Genomic DNA, 12780 nt, shown 5'->3' with positions numbered 1-12780 from the left:
CGGCAGCCCCAGGAGATGATTGCTGCGGGGGTCTCGGCCCGGGGGAGGCAGTGACTCCTAGAAGCAGGGAGAGCAGCAGCACCGTAGATCAGGGAGGTCTGGCAATGCCAGTGGCTGCCTGGGGTCTGGCAGCCCAGGCACTCAGAGCAGATTGTCAAAGGCCAAACCCCTCTCACCACCGGCTCTGTAGCTCCCCCTTGCTTTCGGTCTGTCTTAGGCACCATCCTGGCCCTCATCCCCCTGGCATCCGAGCACTGCCCAACCTCGATTGCATTTATTCTAACTGCCCCCTTCAGGGCAGGGCCTGGCTGCTACCCCCACTGTACAGACAGGGAACTGCTGCAGAGAGAGAATAAGGGACTTGCTCGAAGACAAACAGAGCATCTGTGGCAGAGCTGGGAAATGAACATGGGTCTCCTGGGTCCCGGGCTGGCACCTTCTCTTCCAACTTCCTGCCCCCTTCGTCCCTGGTTCAGTGGGAGCTGTGGGAGCTCTCTGGGGCACAGGAACTGGCTGGTGCCCAGATGGAGCTACATTGCCTATTGCACAGATCTCGCTTTTCCCGAACATTGAAAATGCTGCTCCAACCATACCAGGGCCCGCCAGGATCCTTGCAGCTGGTCAGTGCTAAATTGTGAGCTGTGCCCTGGCCTCCCAGAGCGGGGCAATGGGAGAGGGTGGGGCTGGCCCAAGGTGCTGCTGGATTGCAGCTCACGGGTATGGAGTCCCAGTGCTACAGAGCTCTGTGCCGGGACGGCGCTTTGTGGGGGTTTCGCAGCTCGTCTCTCCAAGGCCTGTGTGGGAGCAGCCGCTGCAGAGAATCCCAGGCCTGATTCCCCCCACGCTGGGTCTCCGGAATGGCCCCTGCCCTGGGGGGCTCCAGTCCTCACCCAATGTCTCCTGCTGACTCTCCAGCAGCTGCACGGCAGGCGTCCTAAGGCACCTCTAGTTCTCTCCAGAGCTCAGGGGGACTGTCCTGGCATCGGACTGTTGCTGGCACCCAGCGCCGAGAGGCTGAACAACAGCTTGAATGGTTCGTTTCCCGGTGTGCTACACCCAATAATCACAACGGGGTGGAGAAGCAGAAAAGTTTATTTGAAGCTTCAAATAAGTACCAGGAGATTTGAATCTCAAATCCTGTACACAGAGCAGGAAGCTACACAGGCTTTTATACATCCTTTTTCCCAGCATACTTATCCAAAAGCCTTTGACTTTGGTGCTTATGCCCCAAGTATCCATATAGCCAGCCAATCCACTTCCCAGCTAGTTCCCTGGTTCTCTGTATCATTTGTTAAACTCTACATAAAGCTGCTTTATTCAGCTTTGTTCTTCCATATCTGCCCTGTGTGGCCTTGCTTAGTTTCAGGCAGTCTGACTCTGCAGCATATTGTTGCAGATTCTCAGCATAACCACTGTGTGTGCCTCCAGGCGGGGGGGGCCAAGGACACTTGGGCCTAGTACGCAGAGCTGCTGCGAGGGCCTCCAGGCGGGAGGGGGGGGCCAAGGACACCTGGGCCTAGTACGAGGGGGCTTCATCGACACTCGTGGTCTTCCATCCCCTCGAGTTACCTAGTGGCCATGCCTCAGTGTCCCCAACAGGACTGTTCTGGTGAATGGAACAATGGCTCTGGGCAGCTGGAGAATGCCTGTTCCCCTGGCAACCTCAGTGCCATTCCCTCTGGAAGTGATGGTGTCAGCGAAGGTGCTGGAGGTGGTCAGGCCTCGTGGTTGGAGCTGGACTCAGGAGGCCGGGGCGTGGGTGGAGCGAGGCTGGAGCGAGAGCAGGGCGAGGAGCAGGACGAGGAGCAGGGCTGGAGCAGCCTAAGACTAGTGCCAATGTTAGGCAGGAGCGAGTTCCTGGCCCTGGAGTCGTGTTGAGCAGACTGAGCTGCTGCTGTGAGACGGAAATACTTGCTCCGGGAGTCACGGGCCTGTTCCTGGCTTGTGGATTGGTGGGAGCCCGGCACAGGAGGGACTCAGGGCCTGACACATGGCTCCAGGGGGTGCTTGGCTCCGGCCCCACTGGGCACTGACAGGCCAGGTGCAGGGGGCCAGGCGCAGCACCAGGGAGGACATTGGGGAGGCAGGAGCGCTGAGGTGGGGCTGAGCGGGCAGGTGCTGAGGAGCTGCGGCTGGCTGGCCAGCAGGGAGGAGGAGCAGCACCCAGCTGTGGAGAGCCCAGCTGCAGCTCCACACGGGGCGCGGCCAGAGCCTGGCAGGCGGCTGGCTGAAGTGGCACTTTGTGATCTGGCGCAGGCGGGAGCTGGCTCCCCACATCTGAACGCTCTGCCGCACCAGCGGATTCGCATCTAAACCCGGATCTGGCTCCCAATTCACAGCTGGCCCCTCCCCCCGATCTGGAGTGGCTGAGACTCCAGCGCTCTGGGGAAGAGGCCAACAAATGCCAGCTCCTGGGGTGGGCTTCCCCCAGAGACAACCCCGTGCTGGGAAGGGAGGTTCCAAGAGCCGGCAGCTCCACCACTCACACTCCCAGCTTCCTGGGAATGAGCCAGGAGCAGAGTCCCAGTCCCCGTCCCCTGGCATTAATCCAGGGACTCCGCACTGGGGATGGGCACCTGGCAGCACGCAGCCTCCTGAGAACACACAGGCCAGGGTGCAGGGCGAGGGCTCCCAGGAGGGCAATGCTGGGAACCCCCAGGCCGTCTTCAACTCAAGCATGAGGGCACCCCAGCATCCTGGACAGCATGAATCTAGCTTCAGCTCAGCCTTTATGTCCCCCTGTTCTCTGTGCTAGATGGGTTGGTCTCCCGGAGGGACGAAAGTGCCCATCAGGAGTTCCTGGCTTATGCAACGTCAGTTTCCCGCTCTTGTGAAAAAAACGGTGACTTCCCTTACACAGGAGCTGGTGTTCTTCAGGCTGGGCTGGGCCTGTACACGTTCCCCTGTCGGGGTGTGTGCACCCAGGGCCCGTGAGTCGCAGACGTTTGCCCCCTGCTCTCTCCGTGTGCTGAGGGACCGCCATCAAAAGGGCACGTCTGCCACCTCCCTCTCAAGTCCTTCGCACCTGCATACTGCCAGGGGAACATCCCCATTTCTACTGAGGCCTGAGGGACAGGGTTTATGATGAACCGGCTGGAGTTGATCTCCCCCCCCCCCCCGCTCCCCCCGGCGTGTTGCACCCCTACGGCTAGCTGGGGATCCAAACTGACACTCCCCGGTTTGAGCCCCTGCCTAGCCAGGCCCTGTTCCCTTCCCCAGGCAGTTGTTGGCCCTGAACTCCTGCAGGCAGCCATGACACACAGGTGCTTGGGGGCTTGAGAGAAGGGCTATCACCAGCTGAATGACCCCTGCCTGTACGGTGGGGACTGAGGCCACTTTGCCAGCAGGTGCCCCCCAAGTCCTGTGCTATGCTGAGTCTGGGGAGATGGGCAGGTTCAGGCTCATTAGAAGGGATCGGCCAGACAGAAAGGCAGAATCGGGTCCCCGCACGGAGCCCCTCTACTACCTGCCTGTGTCCTGACCACCAGGACAGTGGCCAATCCCACCTTCAGGTCAGGTTCCAGCGTTGGGCCCTGTCCATACCCACAGCGTGTGGCACCCAGCATGCGCTGATAGACTCCGGTACATGCAGTAAGTTCACAGACACTAGAAACTGCCTAACACCAGGCTGGGGGCTGGGGATGTGTAGGGTACAGAGCACAGCACCCCCTAAGGCCGGGCAGGAGGGCTGGGAAATGCCTATGATACAGAGCACAGCGCCCTCTAACACCTGGCAGGGGGGCTGAGAGATGGGGGGTGTAGGGTACAGAGCACAGCGCCCCCTAACGCCGGCCACGGGGCCTGGAAGCTGGGGGAATATGTAGGATCCGGAGCACAGCATCCCCTAACACCAGGCTGGGGGGCAGGGAGAGGGGGGATATGTGGGGTACAGAGCACAGTGCCCCTCACACCAGGACACGAGGTCTCGTCCGTCTCAGGGTGGAAATGATCACACCCTGCGAATGGGGGATCTGCCACGGGCACTGGCAGGAGCGCGCTGCTTTACATTAAGGTTCTTTGGCTGATGGGCAAACCTCACCCCGCCCTGCGTTTCGAGTGTGAACAGCTGTCGATGGAAACCCAGATGGCAGAGATGGAGCAGGACTAACCGGGGTCACTGGGTCTCGCCCTCACCCCGTGTCTACACTGTACGAGGGTGGGAAATAGCAGGTGCCTTTTCTTGCCCTGATACGATTTTGGAGATGCCGACGCTTGCGACAGCTTTCTCCCTGTGTGGGTTGTGGGATCCAGGGGAGCCGTCTGTGTGCTCTGTACAGGACAAGGTGTTTAGATCATTTATACCTCAATGGATCACAGTAAATACAGTTATTTAATATTTCAAATAAAAGCAGAACAATACATCAAAAAGCATCAAAATGAAAGAGAGGATTGCTATGTACAGGGGGGATTGCTATGTACAGGGGGGATTGCACGTGACTAGTTAACTGCTCGAGAGCTTTCATCACCATGTACTTTCTGACAGGTTTCCACGCCCTGTGTAGGGTTTACGTCCCGCCCTCCGTCCCCGTTTCCGGTCGTGTACGTTTTTGTCGCCGTCGGCCCTTTTGAACATTTCTTTTGTATTGTTTTCTGTGTTTGGCCGGGGGAAGGTTGCGTTCTTGTGTTTTGACATATTTCGAGAAAAAGTATGAACAAGTAGAAAGAAAGGCTGTAAGGGGTTCGCGGCTCCCTCCCCGTCCATCAGGGTGGGAGACCACGCCCCTCACTACGATACTTCCGGGGTACCTTGGTTCAGGGGAAAATTAGCCCAGTGTTAATGGTTCAGGCCTGCAGTCAGGCCGAGCAACGGTAGAGAGTCTGTTTGCCCGGGGCCCTCATTCAGGGCAGGGCTGCTGTCGAGTAGGGGCTCTGGCCTACAGTCAGGCAGGCAGAGCAGCAGAAGGTCCATTTGCCTGGCCCTGGATCAGGGCAGGGCAGCAATCAAGTAGGGGGGCTCTGGCCTACAGTCCGGCAGAGCCGTCGCCGTCTAGGGGAGCTTAGCTCTCTGGTGGGAGAGTCAGCACAACCGTCTGGCGTCCTGATTCAGGCGGGTGCCAGACCAAGCAGGCCTCCTGACAACCAGGTGCGGAGCCTGCCACTCCTGACGGTGGCGTGGCGGTGGTAGGGGAACCCAGGCCTTCCCGCTCCACTGCGTCCCCACCCAGGGCCCTAAACAGCAGCGGAGTGGTCCGCCACTGGGTCAGCGGGGAAAATCCGATCACAACACGCTGGCCGGCTTGTAGTCAATAACACAGCTGAACCCGATTCGGCTGCCCTGGGCTCCTTCCTACACACCCATTCCGTGTGTACATGGTTCCAGGGTTGTTGTTCGCTTCGCTGGGGTAGACGGCTAGTGGCAGCCCCACCAGTTCCTTGGAGACCCCAGCGCCTGGCAGCTCCGGCAGCCCCTCTGGCTCTCTGTCAGGATCGCGCTCTCCATTAGGGGAGCAGGGAAGAGACGTCCTGCTCCTCCAGCAGCTCTCTCCCAACTCAGCTGGAGGGGCAGCCTTTTATAGTTCCGCTTCCTGTCCCACCCCTCTGCTTCCGGCAGGGTGGCATGCGGTGGGAGACAAGCCGGCTTTCTGCAACCCTCCTGCCCCCAACAACCCACTTCAGCGAGTCCCAAAATCAAATCCACTTACCAGGGGCCTCCTCTCCTCTTTGCGCTTCGCCAACATCTGGGGTAGAAAAGAGCTCCTGGCCGCATGCATCTCTGACTTCCGAGTCATCTTCTGCCTCTGGGTCCCCCTCCACATCCTCGTCCAAGATTTCCTCCTCCTGGCTCGGTCCACTCTCAACTGACATGCGAGCCACCGAAGCATCCACAGTGGTGTTAGCAGTGGAGGTGGGGTCGCCGCGGAGTATCATGTCCAGCTCTTTGGAGACCCGGCAGCTCATAGGCGCAGCACCGGAGTGGCGGTTTGCCTCCCGTGCCCTGTGCTCAGCGTTCCGCAGCTCCTTCACTTTCATCCTAAACTGCCGTGTGTCCCGGTCATCGCCCCTTTCTGTCATGCATCGTGAAATCTGTCCGTAGGTGTAATGATGCTGGTTCTGGCGGGACCCAACTGAGAGTGCCAGTTCAGGACAAACTGCTTCAAGCAGGGCAGTTACAGCCGAAGGTTGGGGCTTTTCCACCTCTAAGGCAAACCAAACCAGCCAAACAGAGCAGACTTTGGTCTCACCCCACTGGCTCACCACAAGTCACACAAGCAATTCCCTTAGAAACTCCAGTTTCCCAGGATCCCCAACAGTACCACTTGTTATGGGGACAAATGGTTATGAAAACCAATACCCCAGGAAAATAAAAAAGATTCTCTTGATCCCAAAGGACAAAGCCACAGACCCAGGTCAATATGCAAAGCAGACTTTGTCCCAAATCACGCTGTAGCCAACCCTTTAGACTCTAAAATCTAAAGGTTTGTTCATAAAAGGAAAAAGCTATAGATGAGAGCTAGAATTGGTGAAATGGAATCAATGACGTACAGTCATGGCCAAGTTCTTGGTTCAGGCTTGTGGCAGCGACAGAATAAACTGCAGGTTCAAATCAAGTCTCTGGAGAACATCCACAGCTGGGATGCATCTTTTAGTTCTTGGTTGAAAGCTTCAGCGTAGCAAAGTCCCTCCAGAGGGATGAAGCAGGACTGAAGACAAGATGGAGGAGCTGCAGCAGCTTTTTATATTCTCTTGCCATGTAGTCTTTCTTTCTTTGTCCCAAAGACAAGCTGTCCATCACGTGGCCTGGAAAACCTTCCCAGTTCTGTCCATAGGCAGGTCCCTGCACACCTTGCTGAGTCCCAAGGCTTGTCTGCCTTCTCTCAATGGGTCAATTGTGTAGCTGATGGTCCTTAATCGGCCATCAAGCAGGCTAGGCATTGCATCCGATGAAGTGAGCTGTAGCTCATGAAAGCTTATGCTCAAATAAATTTGTTAGTCTCTAAGGGCCAAAAGTCCTCCTTTTGAACTTGTCTGGGGTGTCACCCAGAAGCATAGTACAAATTTGAACCACAGACACTATAGATCCAATACTTATAACTTAAAATACAAAAATGACACAAGCATATAGATAGCACAGTCATAACCAGCAAACCATAATCTTGCCTTAGACACCTTATTGGACCTCTCTTTATACAAGATTTGGTGCCACTACAGGACCTTGGTTGCAACAATGATCTATATGGTCCCAGTTCAAGTCAATAACATCACAGTAGGTATCATAATTGCTACGTCCGGAGTGCAGCTGGGACTGTACAGCCTCCTCTCCCCAAATGCTAATGAGGTCCAGCAGCTCGGCATAGCTCCAAGCAGGGGGATCGCCTGGTGCGTGGAGCAGGCCTGGCCACCTGGAAAGATGCGCTGCACTCATCACTGAGCAAACAGGAAGGGGACTTTCAAAATGGCAAAGGAGTTTACGGAGTGGGGATGATGGATGGTCACCTGAGGGCCGGGCAGTAGAGTTCAAACCGATGACCAGAGAGCGGGAGCAGGCATTGTGGGACACCTCCGGGAGGCCAATCGCAGCGCCGTAATCGACCTCGGTGTCTACACTGGCGCTGCAGCCTGTAGCCCCGGTGCAGAAAGTTTTTTAAACTGTGCAGTGCTTTTTTTAAAGCGCTGCAACTGCCCTGTTTCCGCGCCCTGAGTGGCGTGGCCGTGCGTACACCTCACCAGTTGCAGCGCAGAAAGCTGCTTTACCGCGCTGCAACTTGCCAGCGTAGACAGGACCTAAGGAAACAGTGCCATGACTTTAAACCTCCTGTTCACCGGAAAAAAACAAGGCTGTGTTTTGGAGTGGAATAAAAATGCACCTTTTAAAAATGCTGTAACAGTTTTAACACACAATGAAAGTTATATTAAGCTTATTAAACATTTTAGATTTTTGTTGCATTATCAGACTGCTTTTGTTCTTAAATGTTTGCAGCCCATGGGCTGAGACATAGATACATGCTTCTGTATTTGTTTTGGGTCTAGAAGCTGTATTAAAAAGTAACGCTTTATAAAAACAAAAAGGTTTTTTCATTTGTACTTTGTGTTTCTAAGAAGACAAAAAACATTTTAGTAATAAGTTTAACAGGGGCATTTTTGAATTAGCCAGTTTGTTTTCAAAAGATGTCTAGCTACCATTAAGCAAAAGCCAGGGCCGTAAAGTTAATTAAAGGAAACAGGCATGTAGATATCAAAGCCTCCTGGTTACAGAAATGTGAATGGCCACATCACCATTTACAAAATCTTTTTATTAACTGTTTAAATAAACTTACTATATAAAAGAATACAAAAAGAGACCCAAACCAAAACAGTTTTAACTTTAAATTGTCAAGAAAGCTTTAAAAATCAGGGTACAGTTAAAACCCTCATGTTTTTAAGGTTTGGATTTAGACAAAAAAGAAGAAAAAGCAGCTGATGTGAAAAAGTTCTGACAGAGATAAGGGGCTTGTTCTGTTCCCAACATACACACACACATACGTTCTTCTTCTTTTCTCATGTTTTTTTGAAATGTAAACCAGGACACACAAGTTTGCTTTAGGCCTGTCATAGAAAATCTGCATGGAGCAGGATGTAAAAATAGCTCCCTTCCCCTGTTTAGCTCGCCTGTCCTGTGACAAAAGTTGTTTCACTGTAAAGATGGCCAGAACATGTATGAATTTAAAACAAACAAGAACCCACAGCAGATTGCTTTTCAAAAGACACCCTTTGAACTTATTAAGAGTGTAAAATAAAGAAGCACCTCGGGGTTAAAACCACAGGCAGTTTACAAAAGTAATTTGTTTAAGTTAAATTAAGTTTTTATTGACTTAGGGATTTTTGTCTGAATTTTTTGCTGCATTTGTTTCTAAATGTTAGCAGTCCGTGTGCTGAGACCCAGGTACAAGCTCTTTTTTAACTGTTTAAATGGACTTAATTTATCAAAGAATGCAAAAAGAGAAAGCTGTTTTTGTTTGGTTAGCTTGAAATTGTAAAGAAAGCTTTAAAAATCAGGGTACAGTTAAAAACCTCACGTTTTGAAAGTATGGATTTCTACAAAACACAAGAAAAAGCAGCTTATGTGAACCAGTTAGCTTTTTTTTTTAAACCAGAGATAAGGTATTTGTCACCCCCCTTCGCCGCCCCCCGCACACACATTTTTCTTTTCTAATGATTTTTTAAATGGAAACCAAAGGCAAACAAACTTGGAAGGGTTTTAAAATGCTAAAAGGAAACATAAAAAGACATGATGAAAGGATTTTTTTTTTAAAGTGTTCCTTTGCTTTTCAGAGTTTTGCCCAAGTCAATTGACCAGAGTACAAAAATATAGCGTTAGTTTCTTTTTAAAGCATTTGCCTATGAGTACTTTTGTATGATTTCTTGAATATGTGACCAAGCAATGCAGTGGCTCCTGCCCCTTATGAAAATTCCTAATGAATTTAAGAAACCTTTCCTGATAGAATTGAATGCTAATTTTTATCCTGGCTACCCAATTTTGTAGGCTGTATTTTTTAAAAACCTACAAAACCTACAAAAAGGCTCACACTCTTTATTAAACCCCTTAAATCTTTAGCATGATGTCTATAGAACCCCAATGTCTTTAATCCCTTTTAAATTTGATGGGACTTTTCCCACTGAGGCTGACAGATGAACAACAAAAATGATTTTGGGGGTTTTTAGAGAGAGTTCCCTGTTTTAAAATTTCACAGTTTAATTAAAAGAAAAGAAATACTTGTGGCACCTTCGAGACTAACCAATTTATCTGAGCATAAGCTTTCGTGAGCTACAGCTCACTTCATCGGATGCTGTAGCTCACGAAAGCTTATGCTCAAATAAATTGGTTAGTCTCGAAGGTGCCACAAGTTCTCCTTCTCTTTTTGCGAATACAGACTAACACGGCTGTTACTCTGAAACAGTTTAATTAGATTCTGTAAACTCAGCTCCTTGAACTTTTTCATGGTCCAAGCCCACGAATTTCACAACTGTTAGGATAGAAGCATCCAGCATTCTGTGTGTACTTCTCCTCTGAATGCTGGTTTCTACTGGGAGAGGGCCCTACTACAGCACATTTTATAGCCTGTGGTCATAAGTTGTTATATCTACTGGTAGCAGATAGGCACAAGAAACAGCCCTCTGACTAGGTACACTTGTTTTCTAGCACACAGCGATGAGGCCGCTGGCCTGCCTGCCGGCGATTTTGGAAAACCCCCACCCCACCTCTTTCCTGACTTTTCCCCCGCCACTTAACACTTGCTAAACATACAGTTTTTAATCATATCAAATAAAGTATTTAAGAGATTTGACCTATTTGAAGCAGGCCCTTCTGCTTTTAAAAATTTTTTGCAGCAAAGGCAGAGGACTAAAACTAAATGTAAACCTAAAGGGCTGCCAAGTTTTACTGAAGACTAATAAGATCAACACCTGTTTACAGGAACCTTAATGGTAAGGACATAGCAATATTACCATTCACGGTCCATTTAACACCTTTTTAACCATTGAAATGAACTCCCTTGTTCTGTAGTGAAATAAAGAGGCCCCCTTTTAACACGAACTGGTTTAAACTGTTCAGAAGGTGTCTACACTGCCCACGTGAAATCGCTGCCGCGACAGCACTTTAAGGTGGCAGTGTCCTCGCGGCTCCAGCTGAGGAGGGTGTTTTTTCACACCCCTGAGCGGGGCAAGTTTCAGCGCTGTACGTGGCAGTGTAGACAAGCCCTAATTGAACTGTGAAATTTTAAAACAGGCAACACTCTCTAAAAACCCCCAAAATCATTTTTGTTGTTTGTCTGTCAGCCCCGGTGGGAAAAGTTCCATAAAATTTAAAAGGGCTTAAAGCCAATGGGGTTATCTATCTATCTATCTATCTATCTATCTATCTAGTGGGAAAGGTGCTTGGGGCCCGTTTTCTTAGATAAGAATAAGGCAGTTAAAGGGGGTGGGTAGTGAGGGGAGGGGCGGGGAGGGGAGGGAGGGGGCTCTTGTTTAAAAATCTTGGGTTGATAGGATTGGTTCAGGAAAATGCCTTCTATGATGAAACTGTAGAACAGTTTCTGATTGGTCCGCCCGAGAGGCGGAGATAACCATGCTGGGGGCTGTGAGCCTTGGGAGCTCCCTCTTTTCCTGGGGGGGGGGGCAGCCGCAAGGGTAAGTTCTCTTCCCCCTCCCCGTCCGCCCCCCTGCAGCTTGCTCTACTTTCCTTGCATAATGACAGGTTTCAGAGTAGCAGCCGTGTTCGTCTGTATTGGCAAAAAGAAAAGGAGGACTTGTGGCACCTTAGAGACTAACACATTTATTTGAGCATAAGCTTTCGTGAGCTACAGCTCACTTCATCGGATGCTCACGAAAGCTAATGCTCAGATAAATCTGTTAGTCTCTAAGGTGCCACAAGGACTCCTCTTCTTTATACTTTCCTTGTCTCACCAACCAAAAAGGATCTCTTCCCGTTTTCTATCCTCTCCTTCTCTAACTAACCAAAAAAAGGATCTTTCTCTCTTTTGCACAGCTCTGTGTTCTGCTTACTAAGAAAAAAGGATCTTTCTCTCTCTTTCTGTTTTCTGTATTTTACACAGCCCTGTGTCACTGACATAGGATCTCTAGCTCATTTTTCGGCCGTGTGATTTCTTTCACCTGACCTTCTCAACCTTCCTTTAGAGTTTCCTCTTTTCTTTAATGAGCCTTTGCTTTTTAAAATTGATTTCAATTTTTTGACTCTTATTATTTTTTAGTCCCAACAAAAATAACCTTTTACCATGTTCTTACTAATCTATAAAAAACACTCCTCTCTCTTGTTGCTTTCTATAGTTTCCCCTCTTCCTTCGATTTAAAATAACCTTTCTTTCCTTTTTTCTTCTAAGGCTAAGCAATTTTTCTTTTGTTAAAACTCCTTTCCTTTAAGGCCTCTGTCGCGAGGGGGCGTGGTCTCCTGCCCTGGCAGCCTGGGAGGGAGTCGCGAACGCCCCCTGGTGGGCAGAACCGGGACACCCATGGCAGCAGAGGGGCGGGGCAGGAGGCGGCACTATAAAAGGCCGGCCCTCCAGCTCAGATGGGAGAGAGCTGCCAGCTGAGCAGCACGTCTCTTCCCTGCTGCGGAAGGACGGAGCTAATGGAGAGCGCTATCCTGACAGAGACCCAGAGAGGCTGCCAGAAGCCGAGGAGCTGGTAGGGCTGCCACTCACCGTCCTCCCCTAGAGCTCGCTGTTGCCAGCAGGGAAAGGGCTGGGGGGAGTCCTCCTCTCTGAACCCTGTCCCGGAGCAGCCCGCCTGCACCCCAAACTCATCCCCAGCCCTGCCCCACCCCAGAGCCCACACCCCCAGCCAGAGCTTTCACCTCCCCACCGCACCCTCGCCCTGAGCCCCTCCAACACCCCAAACATCTTATCCCCAGTCCTAGCCAGAGCCCTCATCCCCCCCATACCCCAACCCTCTGCCCCAGTCCTGAGCCCCCTCCAACACCACAAACCCCTCATCTCCAGCCCGAGACAGAGCCCTCATTCCCCCCACACCCCAACCCTCTACCCCAGCCCTGAGCCCCCTCCAACACCACAAACCCCTCATCTCCAGCCCGAGACAGAGCCCTCATCCCCCCACACCCCAACCCTCTGCCTGAGCCCCCTCCAACAGCACAAACCCCTCATCTCCAGCCCTAGACAGAGGCCTCATCCCCCTGAACTCCAACCCTCTGCCTCAGCCCTGACTCTCTCTCACCCCCCAAACCCCCAGCCCCAGACAGAGCCCTGACCCCCTTCACCCTTACTCTTGCCCTGATCCCCTCCCAAACCCCTCAGCCCTGCACCCCCTCCCATCCCCAAACTCCCTCCCAGA

The sequence above is a fragment of the Caretta caretta genome, chromosome 23 (genome assembly GCF_965140235.1).
Source record: "Caretta caretta isolate rCarCar2 chromosome 23, rCarCar1.hap1, whole genome shotgun sequence".
NCBI classification, from domain to species: domain Eukaryota; kingdom Metazoa; phylum Chordata; order Testudines; family Cheloniidae; genus Caretta; species Caretta caretta.
Note: the sequence above shows the minus strand (reverse complement) of the source record.